The sequence below is a fragment of the Phoca vitulina genome, unplaced genomic scaffold, assembly GCF_004348235.1.
Source record: "Phoca vitulina isolate PV1807 unplaced genomic scaffold, GSC_HSeal_1.0 scaffold21, whole genome shotgun sequence".
NCBI classification, from domain to species: domain Eukaryota; kingdom Metazoa; phylum Chordata; class Mammalia; order Carnivora; family Phocidae; genus Phoca; species Phoca vitulina.
The window spans coordinates 3,750,616-3,774,304 of NW_022589724.1; the positions used below are offsets into that span (position 1 = coordinate 3,750,616).

At 43.5% G+C, this 23,689-nt stretch overlaps 1 protein-coding gene across 5 annotated transcripts in view; it reads left to right on the top strand.

Annotated features, from left to right (window-relative positions):
* PLPPR1 (phospholipid phosphatase related 1) overlaps positions 1–23,689 on the top strand; it is a 564,480-nt gene that overhangs the window by 303,989 nt on the left and 236,802 nt on the right. The window contains exon 1 of one of the 5 annotated variants that reach the window (XM_032418870.1): positions 11,145–11,481. The exons of 3 other annotated variants lie outside the window; for them this stretch is intronic. The gene's annotated coding sequence lies outside the window, so the exon portion shown is untranslated. Of the gene's footprint in view, positions 1–11,144; positions 11,482–11,730; positions 11,859–23,689 lie in introns of those variants that run through there. One more of the 5 variants, XM_032418872.1, reaches the window with a different exon arrangement.

Consider the following 23,689-nt stretch of genomic DNA (forward strand, 5'->3'; position numbering starts at 1 on the left):
CTTTAAAAAAATCAAAGATTCCATGTAAAACCAGATTTGCAGCTTCTCTTGAAAACCAGAGAACTGGTAACACTTTGTCCCTTTCCTGTATGACAAGCACTATCTGCCTCCTTTAGAAGGGCACACTCTGGTCCACCCCAGGGCCATCCACTTAGGAGTCTGGGTCTGCAACTATACACAGATTTCCTCAATTACTTTTACTGCTTACTCGACAAACATTCTGAGCTTGCCAGTTACTGTTTTCCTTGAATCATGACTACCATCATTTGAGGCACTGCTAGCAAGGCATCTGTTGAGGACTAATTAGCCAAGACTGCCCTTTTTCGTTCATGGTGGGTTTTGAAGCTGTGTGGCTTTTATTTAGTAGTCCTTGATGGTGTTGATGGCTTCCTTCATCCACAACTAGAAAAACTCTAGGCTGCTAAGCAGTCAAGGGAGAATCCAACTAACCCCTCCCTGCAGCTTCATCACCCACCTTCCTCAGGGTGCGTGAAGCAGAACTTTGTGGGACTGTGAGAACTGCTAAGGATATCCCAGAAGTGTGACTGCCTCAGAAATTTGAGGGCATCTTTTTCACTGAAATGAAGACTCAGGTCCTGTATATTTTTTCCACCCAGCTACAAACCATCTAGAGAATGTTACTCCTTTCCTTCAAACTGAGGAGAATGATATGAAGTGGAGGAAGTTAAGGATTTATCAGTTTATCCTGGCAACATTTTAGTGCTGTGTTCAGAGCTGGAGATACAGCCCTCTTGTATTTTGATTCAACAAATATTTATTGAGCACCTTCTATGTATAAAGCATCATGTTGGACAGAGTGGCTGCTGATCCCACTCCACTTTTGCAGAGCACCGACACACATGATCTTATCTAATCCAATGAGGGGGGGACTTTATTGTGCCTGTTTTCTAGATGATATAACCCTGAGGCTGAGGAGGACCTTACCTAATGCCAGTGTGAGAAATAAATGAAGAGCATAACCAAGACTTGAACTCAGGGTTTGGGACTCTATTTCACTGTAGTCCATAGAATTCGTAATGTTATTTTGGGCCATGCCAATTTAGAGGAACTAGTCTCATTGAAAACAAACTGCATTCCTCTGGCTTCTTCCAGTTTACTAGGGTGTATCAAATGGGATCACAAGTATAGATGAAAACATCTTCTCCTCTACTGTATGGACACCACCATTTTCCTATTGAATTCTGGCTCCTGGCAAAGGAAAACCATTATACTGGAAGAGGGAGCCTCAACGTTGCAACTGCTGCTGATGTCCACCATTATTGGCACAGATGCTGATCTTTATGACAAATCCAATATACCGAGCCAGCATTGCAGGTGGCGCTGAAGTCCCACTGCCCTCAGCTGCTAACACTCATTAACGTAGGCATGAGGTGGCACAGCAGCCACTGGACATTTGAGGGTATAGGCACGACTGATGTGCCAAAGCAGAGCTGTGTTCCCTGGTGCTCCATGCACACCCACGGTATGCCGCTGTTTGGGGAGTGGGCATAGAGCTAAAAGTGATTTAGTTCAGTGGAAGTGGTGATGGGATGCTCCAGAGCCAAGAGTTCTTTTTCTATTAGACCTAGTAACAAGTGGGGAAAAAGTGGTGAGAGTCCTGCTTCCTCTATGTCTGCGCAAGCATAGTCCCCATTCCCTTTGAATCAGGCACTCTTATGAGCAGAGGAAGGCAGTAACATTTTTCCGGAGATGAGACACCCTTAAGAATCAGGCGTTTATGGGGCGCCTGGGTGGCTCAGTCGATTGAGCATCTGCCTTTGGCTCTGGTCGTGATCCCGGGGTCCTGGGATTGAGCCCCGCATCGGGCTCCCTGCTCGGCGGGAAGCCTGCTTCTCCCTCTCCCACTCCCCCTGCTTGTGTTCCCTCTCTCACTGTGTCTCTCTCTGTCAAATAAATAAATAAAATCTTTTTAAAAAATCAGTCATTTACTGCCACATTTTATGCCCTAATTCTAGTAGGAAAGCACAGGTAGTCACATGCCATTTATTAATTCAGCAAACATAAGCTAAGCACCCATTATATACCAGGTAAAAGACCTAACTCCCTCATCTTCAGCTTGCTCCCAGGTTAGAAAGGGAGTCACAAGATAAATGTAATTACAATGCAGTATGAGAAGTGCTAGGCTAGAGGTAAGCTACAGGCACTATGAGAACACAGAGGAGGGTCCTTCACTTCCCCCATGCCACCTTGGGGGATTGAAAGAAGGCTTTCTGGATGAGGTGGTGTCTTAGCTGACACATGAAGGACAAATAAAAGTCAGAACAGTATGTAAGAGATATCAGGGGGAGAAAACTTGGCACACTCGGAATGAAGGGAGGAGACAAGGTTTGGGTGAGTTGTGCTAAGATTTGGGGCTGATATGTATGAAGTCTTTGTCAAGCTCATGAAGGACCATGGCCTAAGCATCAGGCCAGGGAAAGGGTTAAACCAGTGAGTGACATGGTCAGATTACATTTTAGATCACTTCTGGATGCAGAGCAAAAGATGGGCCTGGGGAGGGGGACAAATAAGAACATTCCACTTTCTCTGGGAAGGTGATGCTTGTGAATTGAACAACTCTGGGAGCTGTGAGGAAGGAGGGAACACCCACCAAGCCAGTCAGATCAGCCTGGCGGTCAGAGGGGTGACAGCTGTTCCAGGCACTTTCCCTGACTACCCTGTGGTGCACAAGCCCCTGGGGCAGGGGCAGGCAGCTTCATCCCGCCTTACTGCCAGTGGACACCTGTCTGACCACACAAAACTGTGTTTGGCACATGTACCCACCAGATCTGGGCGGAGCAATGAGCTTCCAAAACCACTATCATCTTCAGGAGCCTAGAGAAGCTGACAGCAAGGAGAACTCAGACCAGCCTTAGTTGGATATTGACAGCAGTGGTGGTTATAGAGTAGGGTTGGGCCTGAGGCCAAATGAGTTGGCAGGGTCTGCCTGGCCTCTGCCTTGCCCCCTTCAGCTCCATCTGTCTAATAGTGGATGTCAGCCTTGAAGGGTGCCAGCCTTTGAATCTGGCAATTCAGAAAAAGGGAAGAGGACATACAAGATGTATGCTCATGGGTGGAAGACTGCCTAAAATGTTCAGGGCTAGAAATCAGTCACAGTGTGACCAGAGATATCCTTTAAACACTGTTCCCATCCTTTGCTAGTTTTTCCTTTTGTCATTATCATTCTTAAAGAGAATCCGAAATTAATGTATCTATAAAGACATTTGCGATGGGGCCAGGGAATGAAAACCTAATTCAAAATGACTTAAGCAAAATGAGTTATTTGCTCAAATTACTGCAAGGTCCTTGAAAAGTGATACTTTAAAGCATGGCTAGGTTCAAGGGTTCAAAATCATATAAAGGCCTCTCTCCTAGCATTCCTATGCTTAGAGCATTTTAAATGCTTAGAATCCCAGTAAAAGGGGACATTTTCTTTCCTGTGAGCAAAAGTCCTGGATTTTAATTTACTTTTCCTGGTTTGGATCTTTTTCCATCTCAGACACCACAAGGCTAGGGCAACGGGAGTTTCTGATTAACTAGGTCGGGTTTGTGCCCATGCTTGGAAGTGGGAGAGATTTTATATCTCCAAACTACATGGATTAGTGGTTGAAGAATGGTGGTTTGTTAGAGGAAATATGGATAGCATTACTGGTAAAAGAGATAATACTGCAAGCCAAAATAACAGACACCTAACCTCACTGAATCTTTGGCTTACCAAGCTATGTAGACTAAGGGCAAGTAATTTGATGAAGATTATCTGCTGATGATAATGATGGTGATGTTAATTATCATTGGTATTTTATGAAAAGATAACATAGTATAATTATATAGTTTGGTATATAGTTCAGTAATTTTCCTGGTTTTCCTAGTCAGAAGAGTGGTTGAGGCACTTTGCTGGGTTAATGTATCACTTACCAGTTATAAGGGCTATGGGATGATCCAGCGCCTAGGAGACATACTCTTAAAAAGTTTCCTCAAACAACTTTATGTCATAACTCATATCAACATCAAAGTTAGATGGTTAAAATAAAATTTCCATGATAACACTCTACTATTCCAGTAACACCTTAAGGTTGCTTTTAATAAGCCCTCAAGACATTTCTCTTATACCTTTGATGGAACTGTTATTTTATCAAATACACTTATAAATTAAAAATAACATGAATACACACTCAGAATATTAGGCATAAGTTCCTCAGAGTCCTATCTGGAATTCTTGATGTCAAATTCTCCGATTACATTGGCACCAAACATTTAACACATACTGGCTAAATAAAAGAAAGAAAGAATAAATGACCATCTTACCATGTTACCCAGGTATACCCTCAGGATGACATACCCAGGTATATCCCCAAAAGTGGAATTGCTGGATCGATCATATGGTCATTTTATTTTTAATTTTTTGTGAACGTGCCATACTGTTTTCCATAGTGGCTGCACCATTTTACATTCCCATCAGTAGTGCACAGGGTTCTAATTTCTCCACATCCTTGTCTGTGGCCCCACCAAACTAATACAGAGAGGAATTGCATTGAATTTGTAAATTGCTTTGAGGGAGGGACATTTTTAGATAGGCTGAATTTGTAACTTTGGGCTGAATGTGTAAAAATGCTCAGCCAGCAGCCAAATGTGTATGAGTTCAACTCAGTAGAGGCGTTGCTCCTATATTGGGATCTACGTAAAAATGTATTCTTTTTTTATTGGGGTTGAGTTTATCATTAGAGTGGCAGTTTTCTTAAGGTGCTAGTTATAATTAGAATATATTTACCTGCCCTATTTTAACAGGCAGGAATATTGTGTTCACACTATTTTTTTTCCATTTGCCTTTAAAATATTCCTCTCATTAAACTTCTAGGGCTGTACAAGTCAGTTTTAGGCTAAAAATAGTATTGTTGCTATTGCTGCCATAGTTCCATGTGGAAAAAACATAGCCAACTTTTTTACAGAAAAGGAAAAAATAATTTTCTGAAAAATAATTTTTTTTAATTCTTAAGAAAGCATGAAAGCCACGCTGACAAGGAGTTCCTAAACTGACAATGGATTAAGATTTCCTGCACCAATTTAATGGTTTTTATTATTTTCCTATAGGCAGGACAGAAGGCAGGATTCTTCAGGTTCTTTCTAACAAACACATTGCTGGTGACAGAGGTGAAGAGCAGAAAATGAAGAATTAGACTCGGGGTTAGCAAACGACAGCTAGTGGGCCAAATCCAGCACATGACCTGTTTTTGTAAAAGAGAAAAAGAAACTGGAACATAGCCATTCTCCTTCTTTTATGCATTGTCTGTGGCGACAGAGTTGAGTACTTGTGACAGAGACCGCATGGTCCACAAAGCCTAAAATAGATACTATTATGGAATAGCTTGTTGATCTTTACAGAATCAGCTTGTTGATCCCAGGACTAGACTCTTAATAAGTGATTACTGAGTAATTTAAAAGTAATTTTAAAGATGAGAAAAGTGAGAACATTAATATTATTCAGAGTGAAGGGTTCCATGTTGGCAGCATGGGACAGACTGAAGAAGAGAAATAGATGGGCTCTGGAAGACTAGCCTCTCCTGGATTCCATAGAGTCAGCAGACAGAAGATCCTAGCCATGGAATGTTTACAACATGTGAAGTACGAGGCAGGCAGAGTCATGATTCTAACAATTCCTGGTGATGTTTCCAAGAAAAGATAATAAGCATGGCACCAGGGGTGAAACCAAACAGTAGGGGAATCAATGATATGTGTCTGGGTCTCACTTGTGGGGATGTGGAGCACTAGGTAGGATTTCCAGCAACAAATGTGCATGGATCCTGGGGGCTAGGCCATATGAAGTAGCAACCTAGAATACATGGGGGAACCCAGAAATCAGAGCAGATGCAATAGCAACCACCATTAGGTTTAGTGTGAGTGAGATGAGTCCATAAATAAGAAAAGATTCTTGAAATCTGTATCAGTCAGGGTTCCAGCAAGAAACACAGGGACCCTCAAATGAAGATAATCTGAGGAGAGCACCAGGGCTTGTCTGTGTGATTGAAAGAATGTGGCAGAAGTGATGGTATGTTACTTCTGAGACTAGGTTATAAAAGACTGCAGCTTCTGTCTTGGGATCTCTCTTTCTCCTTCTCTGAGATCATTCTCAAGAAACTCTTTTACTGGGTGCATTAATGAAAGAGAAGACACAAACATGACACAAATAACCTGGGCCTTCCATTCTCCTGCCCCTGGCTCAGGGTGGTTGTGATTGGAGCTGAGACCTTTTATCGTTTAATCTACCCCTCCCCCCCCACTCCCCATCCCCCAAATCCCATCCATGAACACAGAACCAACTTCTTACTGGTCCCTCTCACCCAACACAGTAATAATAGAAGTGCTGGGGTTGAGATTCTGGGGGTGGTCTTTTTCACTTTTTGGATTTCTTTTGAAGAGAAAAAGAGTTCTAACCATTATTGTCTCAACTATTCATCCTACTTAGGGGGAAAGTTAAATAAATTAAAGCATTATTATGGCTGGTTTGGGAAGTTATCCTTTGAATAATACTGCACTTTGAGCCAAAATGCATTCTCTTTCTGAACCAAAAAAATTAGAATGGGCTTGATTTATATGTTTTCAAAGGGATAAAAAATATCTGCAGAAATCTGTTTTGCCTTTCTCATACAATGTCCAGTTTTAGATAATCACATACACAAAACCTTAAAAAATAGTCTCTCGACTTCATCATCTCTGAGGAGTACCAAGTGTCATGGTACTTGGGAGTCTTTTTCAAAGTGAACGTGTCTCCAGGGGAAATTTATTTTTGGCTATATATTTATTCATTCACTCTTTAAACATATACTGAACATATACCACTTGCTTACTTTCATGAAGTACCAGGACCATAAAAAAGAAATAAACCTCTGCCCTTGAATGGCTCACAACCAACCTAAGTGGGGGTAAGTCAGACATAGAAAGAGGACTTAATGTGTCAATAAGATTATGGAGATATTTTTGTAATTGTTTTTTTTTAACCTTAAACATATACAACTTTTATTTGTCAATTATACCCCAATAAAGCTGAAAAAATTTTGTTCCTTTTTTTTCCCATGTTTTTTTGAGTATAGTTGACACACAATATTATATGAGCTTCAGGTGTACCACATATACAATGGAATATTACTCAGCCACAAAAAAGGATGAACTCATGCCATTTGTGACGACTTGGATTGTCCTAGAGAGTATTACGCTAAGTGAAATAAGTCAGAGAAAGACAAATACCATATGATTCATTTATATGTAGAATCTAAAAGATAAAACAAATGAATAAACAAACAAAAAAGCAGAAATAAATGCATAAATACAGAGAACAAATTGATGGTTGCCAGAGGGGCAGGGGTGGGGGATGGGCAAAATAGGTGAAGGGGAGTGGGAGATACAGGCTTCCAGTTATAGAATGAACAAGTCACGGGAATAAAAGGCACAGCATAGGGAGTATAATCAATGGTACCGTAATAGTGTTGTATGGTGATAGATGGTAGCTATACTTGTGATGAGCAGAGCATAATGTATAAACTTGTTGAATCACTAAGTTTTGTAATGGTTTTTGATATTCATGGGAACATTTTTATCCTTATAATAAGAAATCACTAGTTTAGCCCTTACTAAAAAATGCTTGGCATTTTTACCGAACAAGAAAAAATGGTCATATATATGAAATTCTACAAGAAGAAAAAATTATAAATCTATTTATCTCATTAGGGTGGTATTTGAAAATAACAAAAATTATAGGTAGAACAATTCAAATGGAAATGGTAAGTGTGTTTCATAATTATTGGAAAATATTAGAGCAGAATTTATGCATATACTGTATCACCACAGAATTGTTATATTATTTCAGCAATATATAACCTAATGGAATTGCTTTCATATAATTTTTTAAGAACCGAGACATCACTATAGCTTCTATAACTTTGGAGAGTTTTATGTTCAAACACTGGTTTTTATTAATTCTAAAATTTTTTGTATTGAAACTATGTTTTGAACAGCTAGTTCTATTTAAAATTTAATAACCAGCTCTTTTTTAAAAATATAATTTCATACATAGCTGGGCAACAATACTGGGTTATTTTGCTGATATACAAGGTGAGGTGATTAGATTTGTTTGTTTGTTGGTGGAGAGAGGTGCAAAGTTCAGGGATTGTCCACTTGGTAAGGGGATGAATTCTAAGTCTAAAATGTGAATTTAAGGAGCACTGAAAATACCTGAATACATGAGCCCCTGGCATCTTACCATTAATTTCTCTCAAAACCATCTGCAGATGTGTGCATATTAATTGGCTTCGGGCATTCTGTTACCTAGGAGGAGTAACACATTAGATTGCTAAAATTGGAAGGCAAAAAAAAAAAAAAGTGAAAATGCAAAGCTTGATGAGCCAATGTAGTTGGGGTGTTGCAGCAGGAGACCCTGACTGTTAAGCGGGAAGAGTCCTTAATCTCTGAGAGATGTGAGTGCCAAAAAGTGCTTGAGGCATATTACTGAAAAACAATGCTCCCCGAAGCTTCTGTCTAGCTCTGAGTGTGGAGGGGTGAGGGTGAGGGTTAGTCACCATTCACACTGCCGCACATTTTTACAACATGCTTTTCATTTCATGGATTTGAATACATCAGTGAACAGGGTGATGTGTGAGGGGGCGATGGAGGAAGCCAGAAGGAAAATTGGAAGGCAGTTGGCTTTCATCTGTTTTATTTGTTTAAGCTTAGGGGGGGAAATTTCCTCAGCCTTTTTTAAAAAAATCACAATAATGAAAATGTTAAAACCAAAATAATAAGAGCTACAAGTTACAGAGAGCTCGTTGTGCACTAAGCACTATTGTTTTATGTACAGCATCTCATTTAATGTCCCCCGTACTTGCCCTTCTCTCCCCAAACAGTAAAAAGCTCTTCCAGAACTTCTCGTTCACCCTCTCCTAGCAGCACCATAAAGGGATCCCACTTTATTTGCAATTCCACTTTGTAAAGTCTCCTTCACCCTTGACCTTTCTGGAGCTTTGAGATTGTGAACAGGGTGTCCCTGACAGCAAAGGGAGTAGTGTCCCTTGCCTCCTCACCCAAGGCCAGCCTCAGACAAAGGAGAGTGTGCTTCTTGGCCAGGCAGCCCTGGACACTTATTGTAGAAAGAAGTGTCTCAGTACCATCTCTATTGACGGAACTGCAAAGTTGAGACCTGCACCTACCCCAGCCTGGCTTCTGTTCCAGGTCCCACCCACTGCTTGGATCCGGAGCCCTCACTCACCTGGTGCTTACGCAGTGCTAGGGCAGGGAGAATGGGTTTCCTGCCTCACGGCCCTTCCAGTGCTAACACCCTGACATTCCAGCGAATGCTGTTCACTGCTCTGGGGGATCATCTGTCTTAGATGTCTTCCAAGAAGCCTGGTGCTAAGGGGAAGACCTGAGAAAAGAGGCATGGAATAGGAGCCCCAAATATTGTGAGTGGTGCATTATAAAGACTTGGCTGCTTTTCAGGAGAACCTGATCTCCCCCCCCACTGCCCCCCCCAACCTGGTGGATAGAGACTCAGACTCAACTGTTCTTTTAGCAAAGAGATGCTGTAGTTCTATTCCTTTGAAAGAGCTACTGAGAGAATGAGCCAGCCACTAACACTCAGGGCACTTTCACTTTCAAAGAACTTTCTCTTTCTCTTGTTTTTTTTTTTTTCCTTCCATCCTCCCTTCCTTCCTTCATGTCTTTTCTCCTAAACTTTCCTTTGTTGGTGGTATTTAGACATGCTGTTTTCTCTCCTCCGGGTGTGCTCTAGGGTTAGATCTAATTGTCCTGCTGTTCTAGTGTCACTCGGCATTATTATTGGGAAGATGAATGGGATGGGGGTCAGAGTTCAGTAAGTAGGCATCTGCTTGCTTGCACTGCATAGAAATGCTCAGAGGTGATCTTTAATGAAAGCTTGGAAAAGATTTGCACAGAGTAGACTGTCTTCTATCCCTCCAAAGCTGGGATGACCGAAAGGTAGTCCTTCTCTGGAGGGACCAAAAAATGAATAAACGGGAGGTAATAATATATTTACAAGGAGTTCCCTGCTTGGGATGTCTTTTCTTCTGTTGGAGAGAAAATGGAGGGGAAAACAGGGTGATTAAACAGGAAGGAGGCTGAAAATGGAAGCTCTTGAATGGGTCCTAACCAGTGGCCTGTTTTGCTCTTAGAACAACCAAAGAAGAGTTTCCACTCCACTCGCGAAGTCGCTCACCTAGCCTCTCCCCCGGCCTCAGGTTACTGTGCCTTCGCCATAGCGGGCTCAGGTTCTCCCACTGGACTCTCATGGTGTTGACAGTTCTTCCACTTTACCAAGCGGCCAGAAGCCCCACTCAGGAAGAATTGCTTTGGCATTGGAGGCAAGGGGGACAATGGATCTATTGTTCTTTTGGCCTTCTTGAATAGGGCAAATGTCTCCTGCATCTAACCTTGTCATCAAAGGAGGCTGAATATGGAGCCCTAGGAGACTCATCTTCCTTCTACTCCTGCTTTGTTCTTTGGAAGAGGGTTTTTGTGTACCTTCCCCGCCCTCGCCCCATCAAACCTGTTTTGGGACTCAAATAGACAGTTGCCTTCTTCTGTTCTTCACAGAGTGGAAGTTGGGAGGGGAAGAAAGCAGCACAGACCAGGAAACTCATTTCAGTTTAGGTACGACCTGCTGCCTGTGATTCCTTCCGGACCCGGGGAGACCAACACCCCCCCGCACCCCCCACCCCCCCGCAGCACAGAGGCCAGAGAGCGGGGCCAGGAACGCCGGCGCTACAAATACACCCAGAGGAGAAGCCGGCGTTACCGGGACTCGCAGCTGAAGCGGTCTCCTAGGATGGGTCGGGATCCCGTCACCGGCTTCCCGCACCGCAGGCGCAGGGAGTCCCCGCGCACCGAGCACCTTTGCGAGTGGGTTTCCCTGCTGCCTTCCGGGGACCGGGCTGAACCCCCTGCTGCTCGGGTGGGCGCAGTCTTGCCCGCCTCAACCTACAGCTCGCCCTCCTCCCGCTGCCTGCGCTCCGGAGTGAGCGCTCGGCGTCCCTCTCTGAGCATGCGCAGCCCGGCGCCCTCCCCGCCTCCCCCCCCCCCGCTACCCCCTCCCTGCCAGCCTTTTGCTCCTTCCTTTCATTAAACAAACAGGAGATCCTGAAACCTGGACCCTGTGCTAGCGGCAGCGCGAAGAGGAGGCGGAGGAGGAGGCAGAGCGCGGGATGTGCGCCGAGAGGGATCTGTGATCCCGCGCACCACCCCCCCCCCGCCCCACGCGCGCGCGCACACACTCACACACACCCGCACTCACATATACACACACTCGCACAAACACACACTCGTACACGCCCGCGCCGCGCGCTCGCCGGCTCGCTCTCCCACGCAGGCGGAATGCAGCAGAGCCTGGGGAGCGTGTCTTCGACCGCCGCGTGAATGCACCTCGCCCCCGGCAGCCGGACGGCCCAGTAGGGCTCGCGGGAGGACGCTCCGCCACGGGAGGTGAGTGGAGAGCCCGCAACCGCGGGCGGCTCCGGGACGCCGGGGCAGCGGGGAGTGGGGGGGGGGGGGGGCAGGCTCCCGGCCGGACGCGGCGGAGCAGGTGGCCCAAACCCAGCTTGCGGGTTTCCAGGTGCAGATGAAGGCGGCGCCCGAGCGGTGCAGGGGGAGAGGGCGATCCCAGGGAGGGTCGCCTCCTGCGAGGTGTCAGATGGACCCAGCAGAAAGCTACACCCTCCCCGCTCGTAAACTTTCCTCCCCTGTCATTTGGAAAACGTGGAGACAAAGGGGGCGTGGAGGCTCCCTTCGTCCGGTTCCACCCTCCTGGCTGCATTCGGGGCTGCGACGGGAGCCGGCGTGCGGGCGGGGGCGCCCTGCAGGTGGCTGGTGCCAAGTCCCCCCGGGGGGGGGGGGGGGGGGGTTGGGGTTTCTCACCCTGGCTGTAAGCGTCGCCTTTGATTTCCCCTCAGGCGTGGGCACCTGTCATCCCGCCCGAACCGCACACCCTAGGCGCGTCGTAGTGTGTGTGTGTGGGGGGGGGGGGGTTGTCACCTGGAGAATTGGAAGGGCAGCCTTTGGCTTTCTCATTCAGCGCTAGTGCCAGAGGCGCCGGGGTGAGGCTCGGGTCAGTGCCGGGATGAATGATGAGTTACTGAAAGGCTTGCCATAATCACCTCCTGGAAACGTTGGACGCGGGGATCTCTCCTCCCGCGGGAAGGTGCTGTCTTCGCTCACACCACGGCGGCAGCACTGGGAGCTGGGTTGGGGCTGCTGTGGCGGCGGCAGCAGCTGGGGGCAGCTGGGGCTTTATTTTTGCCCTGGGGTTTTATGACACACACAGGTGGAATATGTGGAGGATTCTGGGTTATTTTTCTTTGTGGGGATATCGTTTTCCCTTTTAACCTCTTTCGCGGGAGGGATTCTCTGCAGCCTGGTATCTAGCTGGTGGGCAGGCACCGTTTTGAATATCTTAGGTCCTTTAGGGAAGAGGTCCCCAGAAAAGGATTTCCTAAAATGCCAGCCCCATTGGGGCGGGGCCTCAGAGTGCGATGTGCCTGCCGGCACCTGGGAATCACCTCAAATCTAATGGCCCTTTGAAACAGCAGAGACTGAGTCAGCGTTTGAGGAGTCCAGGACTGGGACAAAGGGGACTGGAAGAGGGACAGATGATGGCTATTTAGGATAGGAGTGACTAGGAGCTGATTAGGCAGGAAGAGGTGCAGTGTGAGGCAAGGTACCCGGCAGGCTTCACTGAATTCATATACCCCTTCTACTTCTATGGATGGTGGCTTTTATTCGCGGATGGGACTCTAATATGGAGATTTCTGGAATGTCACATCTGGAGTAGAAAAGACTTGATTATTCCTGGGCTAACCTTTAGCACAATCACAAATTCTTTAAGTCTAGAGAGTGCCACGTGCCACAGTTTCTCCATCTTGACATTTTGTTTCTACCTGGGATGTTCAGACAGGTATATTTTTGGCTTTTCTATATCTCAAGACCTTGGAAGAGGAGAGTGTGGGGAACCTGGAAGCCAGGCTGATGCTGATAGAAGAAAACACTAGAAGCTCAGATCCAAAATTTGTGGCTATGGCTTGTCAGAGTATTCTCTTCATTTTAAGATGATAGGTAGAGGCCGCCTCTCTGCTGCTCTGGGGACCTTTTTTTAATATTAATTTTTAACATTTTGTAACTTCTTTGAAGTGGGAGAGAGCATAATAAACATGAAGCTAACTGAGAAAGTTCACAGATAAAAGAGACTTTGACTCACAAGTCAACATAGCCAAAGGTGAAGAAGTTTTTGAGAAAGAAAAAAAAGGGGGGAGGTGGATTGGTAAAGGAATGCATATTACTAAAACAGCTTTGATTATATGACTTTTAAAAAGTTTTTATTCAAATTCCAGTTAGTTAACACACAGTGTAATATTAGTTTTGGATGTACAATATAGTGTACTTCCATACATACAGCTTTTATGCTTTTTAAAAAGCATTTAGTAAGATAGAAATCTGAAAGCTCTTTTTCTTTTTTTAAACAATTAGTGAAGACCTTTCCACAGATAATTTCAAGTTGATATTGGCATAGAGGGGGTTTAAATAAAATTGTCAGCATTTGTCCTTCTAATTTCATGGTGAACGTTCTCATCATTTACTTTGCAAAACTTGGCAAAGAAAGATTTTTTTTTTTTTGCTTTTTACTAGAGCTCTATTTTCTCTCTTTATGATATATTTCCTCTTTCTATATTTGCAAGCTCAGTTCATTTTGATTATATTCAGATTCTATTTACAAGTATTTATTGACTACCTATCCCACATTTAGCATCGGAAGTCATATAAAAATGTATAGCATAGTTCTGGGCCTCAAAGATTTTATGATCTAGTTGTAGATACAAGATTAACACACATGAAATAATTAGAGAGTAGGATAGCTCTGTACTGCACAGTGAGTTCTTAACATGTACGCTATATACTCCATCCTCCCTCCTGGATTTTCTCAACATTCAAAAAACACACATCAGTACTTATCATGTGCTGGGGGCTGGGGGGAAAAAAAAACAACAAAAAAGCCACAAGGAAGTGAAAAATAGTCCCAGCTTTCAAGGTGGGGGAAATAGGTATTTAGCCAACTATGGTGCAGTCTGTTTAACTGTTATAATTATAGGTTAAACCAAATGCCAGTAGTACAGACGTGTGTTTGTTTGTTTGTTTGTTTTCCTTCCCCTGGGGTTTTGAGATATTTTTAAAAAATGAATAGTCTTTTACCAAGTAGAGAAGGATAGAAAGGACAGTCCAAGCAGAGGAAATGTGTGAAAGTGCCCAATGAGGTAGGGTATCTGTAAGCCATCCTGTGTGGCTAGAGCACAGAGTGCTGGAGTGCAGATACCCAGATGAACAGCAGCTGGGTAACATTAACTGACAACTAATGTCATGGAGTCTGTGTTTGGATAGAGATATGCCCAGGATGCTATAAAAGCACAAAGGGAAGGCATCCACCTAAAGAGGGTGAGAAGATCAAAAAGCTTTCTTAGGGAGGTTGAGGTGAGCTGAGTCTTGAAGGACAAGGAGAACAGAAGGGCTTTCCAGGCAGGGAAAAAAACTATATGAGAACTGGAAGTAGTTCTGTGTGTCTGTGGTGAGAGATGTGGGTTCTTAGCTCCATGGAATAGCAAACTATCATGGCAGAGGTCAAGTGTGAATGGAAATATCCCAAGCAAAAGAGCTTCAGTTTTATCCGGAAGACTTGGAAAGAGTTTGAAAGTTTGAGACATGATTGGGTTTGCATTCGAGAAAGATGACCACAGTGTGGAGGATGGATTGGAGGTGGGGAGACTGAAGGCAGGGAGCTTACTGTGGAAATATAGGCGTGAAATGGTGAGGGTGGTGGCAGTGGCGTGGAGAGGAAGATAGGTGTGCTTTGTCTGGGAGACAAGTGGAAAAAGTAAACCCTGCTCATCTAAGAAGGGCCTCCGGCCTGTGCTCCACCCTGCCTTCCACTTGCCCAGCACTCACTTGTGTGGCTCTCCTTCCTGTATTTTAAGGGAAAGGTATTCACAGCTGAATTCCCATCATTCATCACAGTCTTGGTACGGAGTAGGAACTCAATATTTGCTGAATGAAAGACTAAATCAGTGAATGAGAAATCCAGTCATGAAGTGATGATCTCTCCATTAGAATAGTAGAAGCTAAATCATGACTTCATTTTTCCAGGGTGATCAGCCTTTGGGAGGTCAGTGACAAAATGATTCAGGGAGAACTACCTTTATGAAGAACTTTCCTATGAAGTGCCAATAAGAAGCAGCATTGTGACATCACACTTTTTATATTTAAAAAATTGTATCATCAGCCCATCGTGGAAGCAAGGGCACTTAGCACAGTTCCTGATTCATAGTAGGCTGGCAGTAAATGTGAATTCCTCTTTCCTTTCCCCTTACTTGTCAGAATTTCCTAATTTCATGTGCTTTGCTCAAACTTTTAAGATAGTCTGGAGGTAGGGCGTTTGTAAGCCACAGCGTCTCATTTGAAGAGCTCATGGCATCTTGGCATCCTGGAATGAGGGCCAGGCAACCCATGTTCCAACCATGCAGCCCTGGGAATTGGGTCTCTTACTGAACCAAACACAGGCATATTGAGGTCCAATCTTAAAATCCCAATAGGAGATGTCAGAACAGGTAAGAACCATGAGAATTTGTTTTCAGGTTGACTACAGGAGATGAAAGAGAACAAGTGTCAAAGATAGCATTTTGGCCTTGACCTTTGGGTGGGTGCTGGCAGAGCAGTGGGGAGGGAGGTTAGATCAGAAAAGTGAACGGCTCAATACCATGTTGTGGACATTAATTTTGGGGTGGCACTGGCACATTCTGGAAAGCACATAGTACAGATCCCAGGGGGGAGTGATTTCACAGTAAATGCCAACTATTGTTTTTATTAAAGAAGGATGGAGAGAGCAGGAGATCACAGAGCAAAAAACTAAATCTCAGCATTTAGCAAAATTTCGGGATGTGGGAGAGCAGTAAGTACCAAAGTACCAAAGAAAGTTCCAATAGCTTGTCCCAACTTAGCAAGCCAGTAAGTGGCAGAATCGCCTCAATTTTAATAATCCTATAAACTGTCTCTCCTTATCAAGTGTGTAGATTACCAGGTTGATTTTAAGTGCAGAGAAGTTGAAAAGATTGAAAATAGGGAACTGAAAAAAGACAGTGAAAAGGGGTTCACTGTGACCATTAGGAAAGCAGTGTTAGTATAGCAGTGTGCTCAGAAGCCATATTTCCAGGGGTTGAGTGGGGAACGGGAGGTGAGAAAATCCAGGCAAATTAGTCATTTATGGAGTCTGGTGGGGGAAGAGTTTGGGGCCATAGGGAGAAGGTACAGTGAACCTCAAACAGTTTTTATCAAGGGGGAGCTGGTGGGGAGAGCTCGTGTCTAAGGAGAACAAAAGGTGTGGGAAATGAGAGCAAGAGAGAAGAGACAGAGGAGGACGGACACCTCTTTGCAAGAGCATAAGAGGATGGATTTGAGAAAAGATGTGGAGTATGCTCCTCTTTCCCATAACTAAATAACTGAGGTGCTTGCTACAGCCCAGAGAATCCAGATCCTTGAGTGTCCTGGAAACTCAAGGAGCCTCTGAGTGCCGTACTCTAAGGGTGTCACTTGGGCATAGAGGATGATGAACCTTGTTAAGACAGCCCGGTGACCAAGAGCACAGACTCTGGAGTGAGACAGGCTGTATTTGAATTTTAGCTCTGCCACTCAGCTGTGCGACTTTGGGCACATGGTTTACTTCTCTGTGCTTCACATTACTCTTGCCTGTGATATGGTGATAGCCATCTTAACCCATCAGATAGAACTGTGACAATTAGTTAATATTTGTAAAGCTCGGCACAGAGTAAGTGCTCACTGTATAGTAGGTATTATGTGTGACCACAGTGAGGTCACAAACATAAAGCTTTGACGTTATGCTCAGGACCCCAGTGATTGTGTGCTTGGATGTTCATTAAAAAAAATAAATTTGGTTGGTTATAAATATCTAGCTCTAATCCTGTCTTCCTAACTGTAGGAATTAAGTCAGCAGACACAAATATGGCAGGAGCCGAGTGGCGCCACCATCGTAAGCCTAGAGGGAGCAGCTGCGTGCTGGGTGTGTCTGCTCATCACATTTGCCTGGTTGCCTCCTTCTCCTGCCTTTCTGGGGAAGATGAAGGTGTGTTTGCCTTAGGCTGGTCCTAGCATTCTTCAGGCTCATAGGCATCATACAACAGCTACTTAGCTGTTCAGCAAATTGTTTGCAGGGAAGTGACTGCATGTATTAATTATAGCACCTCTTTGGTACTGAAGGATGTAAACTCTAAATATCTCAGATGTGAGATTTGCAATATTTCTTGGGAATTAAAAGCCTCCCGTCTTTATGGTGAAGTGTGTGGTGTGTTCTAAAATCGCATCCCAGTGGAAATGGAAGCCCTACCATCTAGCTAATTGGCAACAGAGCAGTGACTGGAACCCAGGTCTGACCATAACCCAGTGCTCTTTGCCTTATACTCTCCATATACTTTTATTACTGCTCTGTAATCAAAGACTGGTTTTGTTTGTTTCATTTACCCCATTTATACTAAGTACCGCCCATACTACACTTAACTACGGTTCCCCAACCGAGAATTTTCTTTGTTACCTCCAGGTCTTTGGCCACGCTGTTCTCTTTTTCTGGAACTCCATCCTTGCCGTCCCTAACTCCTTTAGTCCTTTAGGCCAAATGTCTTCCTAGGGAAGGTTGTCCTGGCCTTTTAACTGGGGTTGGCTTTTCTTTCTGTGTGTTTCTGTAGTCCTTAACTTGGTATTTTCAGCACCTCACAGAGCACTTTTCACAAAGTAACTGCTCAGTAAATATTGTGGATTGAATGGCTGGCACAGTGAATGAATCTTGTCCTTTTGAGTCGTAGCTGATGTTCCAATAATGCAGCTTCATGCTGTAGAAAATCATAGACTTTGCAAGTCCACAGGGTTGCTGGAAGGTTTCTAATCACACTTCTAAGTGAAGCAAGATGAGGAGACTGAGAATCAGAGAGGTTCAGTGACTCATCTGAGGCCATGTAGCCAAGTAATGTGAGGGCTGGGACCAGATGCCAGTTACTGATTTCAGATGCAGGGTCTACCCAGGGCCTGGATCAGGGTGGGCTGAGGGAGGAAGGGTTATGCAAGTGCATGGTTAATTCCCATCTTTGTTTAAAATGTTGACAATTTGTTCATCGTGGATTTTTGGCAATAATTTTGATTTTTTTTTAAATTGCATTAAAATATTGTTTATCTTGATTACTAAATTTTTTGGCTCCCTCCTCAATTTTGCCTCCAGTGCAGGTGCCCCACTGGCCTCACCCTGGTTCCAGCTGTGCCCTTCCACAAAGCAGGAGGGAGAATATTTCATAGCCTCCCAACACTAGTGTAAGAATGCAGTTACAGTATGTATGGCATAGGCCCTAATTGGAAATATCAAAGGAAACACCATTCAACATGGTGGTGGGAGCTGTTAATAAACGTTTCATGACCTGGCTGATCTGCTAATTAGTTAACATTATTACATTCACAGTATAAAGCGAGGCCAAAAGGAAAAAATGAAGTTGAATAAAAGCTCTATCTACCTATCATCTGTCTATCTCAGGGCTAAGGACAATGTAAAGATCATCTTCATTTTTAAGTTTATATATGTCTGTGTTTTTGAGTTTTTTGAAGACCCAAGATGGAAAAAAAGAGAAAATTATTCTACCCATCAACTTGGCTGGTTTGGGCTTATGGTACTGCTGGCCTGTTTTGAAGATTTGTGGTCAGAAGGTTAAAAAAAAAAAAACCCAAACCTTGGCTATTTCTGCCAAAAAATTAGGAAAGGAAGGAAAAGGACTGCTAATAGAGATGAGAAAGAGTTAAAGGGAGGGAATTTTGAGGGGGTGTCTACTAAGTACCATCCACGGCACTACTATGGAGTATAGAACAGGCTTTACATATTATTTCCTTAATTTCTCCAACATGCTGGAATAGACATTAATATCTTATTCGGCAGCTGAGCAAAGGTCAGTTAGCTTTCCCAAGCTTTCAGAGCTGGAGCTGGATTCAAACCTCGGTCTGAGTTCAAGGCCTGTGCTCATCCCACTTCATCCTTCCGATTCTCAAAGGCTAGGGGTGACAGATCACCCCATCACCTTCCACCATCCTCAGAGCCTTAGGTACAGCGTGTCAGCAGCTTGTCTGGGTTCACTAGATGGGAAGTCAGCAGTCAGCTCCCCTCCCTGCCATTATTCCCTCCTTCTGTGGTACATTTATCTTTTCCCATTCATCAATAACAACAGAAAGCAGAGATGCATACACATAGGAAATAAATACCCCTCTTTGTGTGAATGTCATAAATTTTTCCATGACATGAAAGCACATATTTTATATTGCCTCCATTATGTCAGAAAGGGCTTTTTCTTTGGGTATTATAGCATCAAGTGTTCTAGAAATGCTCACAGACACAGACTAAAGAAAAGGTGATCATAATTACTGGAGCAAATCCATCACAATGAGGGGTAATGTATTTGCACGGCTGATGGTCAAGGGTTTCTGGGTGCTCTTTTTATTGATGTTTCTGATGAATAGCATGGAGAAGTGACCCCCACTCCCAACCTTTTAAATTCAATGAAATCCATAATCAAGTGAAATTGGATATAATTAACAAGAAATAAAATCTGGGGGGTGCCTGGGTGGCTCAGTCGTTAAGCGTCTGCCTTCAGCTCAGGTCACGATCCCAGGGTCCTGGGATCGAGCCCCGCATCCGGCTCCCTGCTCGGCGGGAAGCCTGCTTCTCCCTGTCCCACTCCCCCTGCTTGTGTTCCTGCTCTCACTATCTCTCTCTGTCAAATAAATAAATAAAATCTTAAAAAAAAAAAAAAAGAAATAAAATCTGGTCGAGAGCAATGCTGTTCAGCTCAGAGCTCTACAAGCTGAGCATGCTTTATCATTCATCCCATCTCCCAGCCTTTGCTAGCTATTGCTTCCAGGCAAACCCACACACTCAAATGCTCTAATAATCAGCCCACAGCCTTCTCTCCTGGGGGTCACAGAAACTGAAAGAAAAAAAAAAGTAAGACCATTTCATTCACACTTGTATTAACTGGAAAAAACATGGTCTCTGTGTGTGTGGTTTTCTTTCTCCTGCAGTGTAAAAAGCAAGGCAGTATCTTTAGGTTTGAGAAAATCTTTTGGGTTTAGTTTTTTACATAGGCTGACATGTAACATGTGAGACAAACAATTCCTGGCCAGACTAGTTTGGAACAATTAGAGTGTTTTAGCAATCAAAACCCTCAACAATGATATAGGTACCACAGTGTGATAGAAAATGCAGATGTAATGAAGTACATGGTGTAGAAAGTAAAAATCAGTCCTATTTCTGCTCCAAACTCTTTCGCAGAAAACCACTGTCAATTGTTTAGTGTATGTGCCTCCGACCTTTTTGGTTCATTAACCTTTGCATATGTTGTTCTTTTTTTCTTTTTAAAGGTGAGATTATACTTTACATACTATTTTACCGTTTACTTTTAGTTACAATTTCAAATGAAAGCGATTTTTAGTGTAATAAGCATCTGGTAAATATTACTGTTGTATGAGAAGGATGAGTGCTGCTTTCCATCCTAAAATAGGGCTCAGCTGACATATGCTGGGGTCTTTGGCCATTTGTCCCCATGTATATTTTGTAGATACGGTCAAAGACCTGATACTTTCTGAGCTCCTTCTAGGAGCCACCTACTATACCATGTGCTTTCAGGAGCTTACCTTCTATCTAGCAAGAGATAAAATAATTAGGTGACTTAATTTGGACTTAATGAATGGCAACAGCTGTAAATTCTCCTTGATTCACACGATTGCTGGAAGGGAGAGTCTACTCAATTGTCTTATTTCTTTCAGATGAGAAAAGGGTCCATTGAGGTTAACTGACTTCTCCAGGGTCCCCCAGTGATTGGAGAGGCTGGGATGACAGGCTGGTTTCCAGCCTAGTAAGGCGGTGCTGATTCCATTATACCTGACTGCAAAGCAGCGCTCACATCTGGAAGGGGGAACAAGGGAACTCACTTCACAAACACTAGTTTGAGCAACAAATCCCTAGCAAATTGAGACTCATGCTTTACGTAAATATTCTCACCACAAGCTGCTGCTGAGACTGTCTCTCCATCCTTGCTCCCCTCCCTGCCTCTCTCACCACTGCCCAAGCTCTACCTTCTCCTCCCGGGCCTGATATTCTCCCACTTTACTAAGACTCTGAAGGTAGGCAATAGTCTGACCCTAATGTTGAGATAAGAGGCTATCTACCTGACCTAGGGAGGGTGTTCTTCTGTAAACACATTAGCAGAGATTTATTTTTTCAGTTTCACTTCTAGCCATCTTGAACCTTAAGAAATGAGTTCCAAAATAAATGAATTTTACCTGCCAACTTCAATCAAGGCAGGAACTCTTTCTTATATTAACTGATGATTTTTTTCTTCGTGGTGGGAGCATAAGTAATACTCTGATTCCTAAATGCTCTAATTATCTTTCGCTGCTGTGGAGACAGGATCCTGTGGTGGGCTAATAGCTTGGGCTGTGGAGACAGATGGAGCTGGATTCTAGTCCCAGCTCTGCCCTTCCCTGGCATTGCAGTATTAGGCTGGGCCCTTTGTTGTTTGCAGACTCAGTTCTCTCATCTGTGAGATGGAGATTATAAAAGTACCTTCCCTCCCCGGAACAGATTTTTTGAGGAATAAATAAATTACTTGCCATTAATATAGAGTTTAGAACATAATAAGGACCAAGGACATTGTAGCTACTATTATTCATTATTGATTACACATACAGGATGAATAGCCCTCAGAACCACTTAGATGTCAAGCTTTAAAATACCCGGTTGTCACATTTTCTTCCATAACACTTTAACCTCCTTTTATTTGTTTGTTTGGAAATTAAGACTTAAACCAAGAAGCTGAAAATATGCATCATTACATTGGTAACCCCAAAACTTTGTCAGTTCTTTGTCAGAATATCACCTTCAGCTGGTCCTAATGCATGAACCATGGAATTCAGAAGCATAGCAAGGGGTGGGAAAATAGAGGGGTTTGTTTAATACATCAAAGCTCTGCTTTAAAGAATAAATCTCAGCCCTCATTCTCTGAATCTTTCTACTTTGATGGAATTGCTTGGGAATTGATGAAAATGTATGCCTTTCTCAAATATGAAGACAACCTTATTAAACACTACTGGTTAAATACATACCGTAGGTCCCATTTTCCTTAGTTTACTGGTAGGTTATCTAGATAGACATATATATAGAATCCCAGTCACTCACTCAGTGCTGGGGTCTCCTCTTTTACACCATGTAACAAGAAGCTATCCGGCATTTCCTTTTCAGCATTCCTTCTCCTTTTGGGTGGCCATAATGGATTTACCCAACATTGAGGCTGATTGGATCTGAGCTGTCGTTGGCCAGGATCCAGAGAGCTGGGGCAGAGAATGTAACCTTGATGTGCATCAAAAATGCAAACATACTTTTACCTCAGGACTTTGCACTTGCTGTTAACTCAGTCTAGAATGCCTGCTTTGCAAAAAGCTACATCTCTCATGCTCTTACCATTTTATACATCATGTCTTCATCAGACAGAGAGGTCTTCTCTGGTCATTCTGTCTATAAAATGCCCAGCCGATTCTTCTTTCTTTCTTTCTTTTCCTTTCTTTTTTTTTTTTTAGAGAGAGAGCGGGAACAGGGGGAGGGAGAGGGGGGAAGGGCAGAGGGAGAAGGAAACAGGGAGAGAATCTTAAGCAGACTCCACGCCCAGCACGGAACCCGATGTGGGCTCGATCTCATGACCCTGAGATCATGACCTGAGCCAAAATCAAGAGTCAGACACTTAACTGACTGAGTCACCCAGGTGCCCCATCTTTAACTCTTTACTCCTCTTTACATTTCTTTATTAGTATTGACCACCACCTTGCTTTTCATATATATGCTTACTTGTTTATCTATTTGTGACCTGTCTCCTCCTACTAAAATATAAACAAGATGATAGACTCTATATGTCTTGTCCCTTTTTACATCCCTAAGACCTAGAAGAGTGCCTGTCACATTCTGTAACTTTAATTGAAACTTATTGAATAAATGAATTAAAATGTAAAGAATTATTGGCATCTTGAGAGTGGATCTAGGAAACCAATAGAAATCACTAAATCTAAAAGACAGAAGATGAGACAGTATCTAAAAATGTGAGATAGCTACAGAGTTCTGCTGGGCAGATCTGAGAATGCATACTGGGAATGAGGCGCAAGGTAGGGCGTGGCCACAGAGGATTGCTCTAAATGAGGCAGAGGGTCTCAGTTAAGCAGCTCTCAGACACATGGGGTGCTGGTGAGTGGGGCACATGCCCTCGAACTTACTTTTGCATGAGTCCATTTTACTGTGTACAACTTGAAACATTAAAATATTCTTCCTGATTGAGCCAAATTCTTCCTCTCTCTAGCTACATGGGATCAGATGGCCAGATTTAGGGGTGCAACTCATATGAAGAAGGTAAAATTAAATGGTGCCCAAAGAAATCAAACTTCATTTTATAAAAAGACTCTTTTATATAGTGCTCCAATAAAATGAGCAAATTGGGCACAGGTTAAGAACTCATAAGGAAAATACCTTTGGAAAACTAAAAACACTTAGCATGTATACCCTCTTATCTTTGTA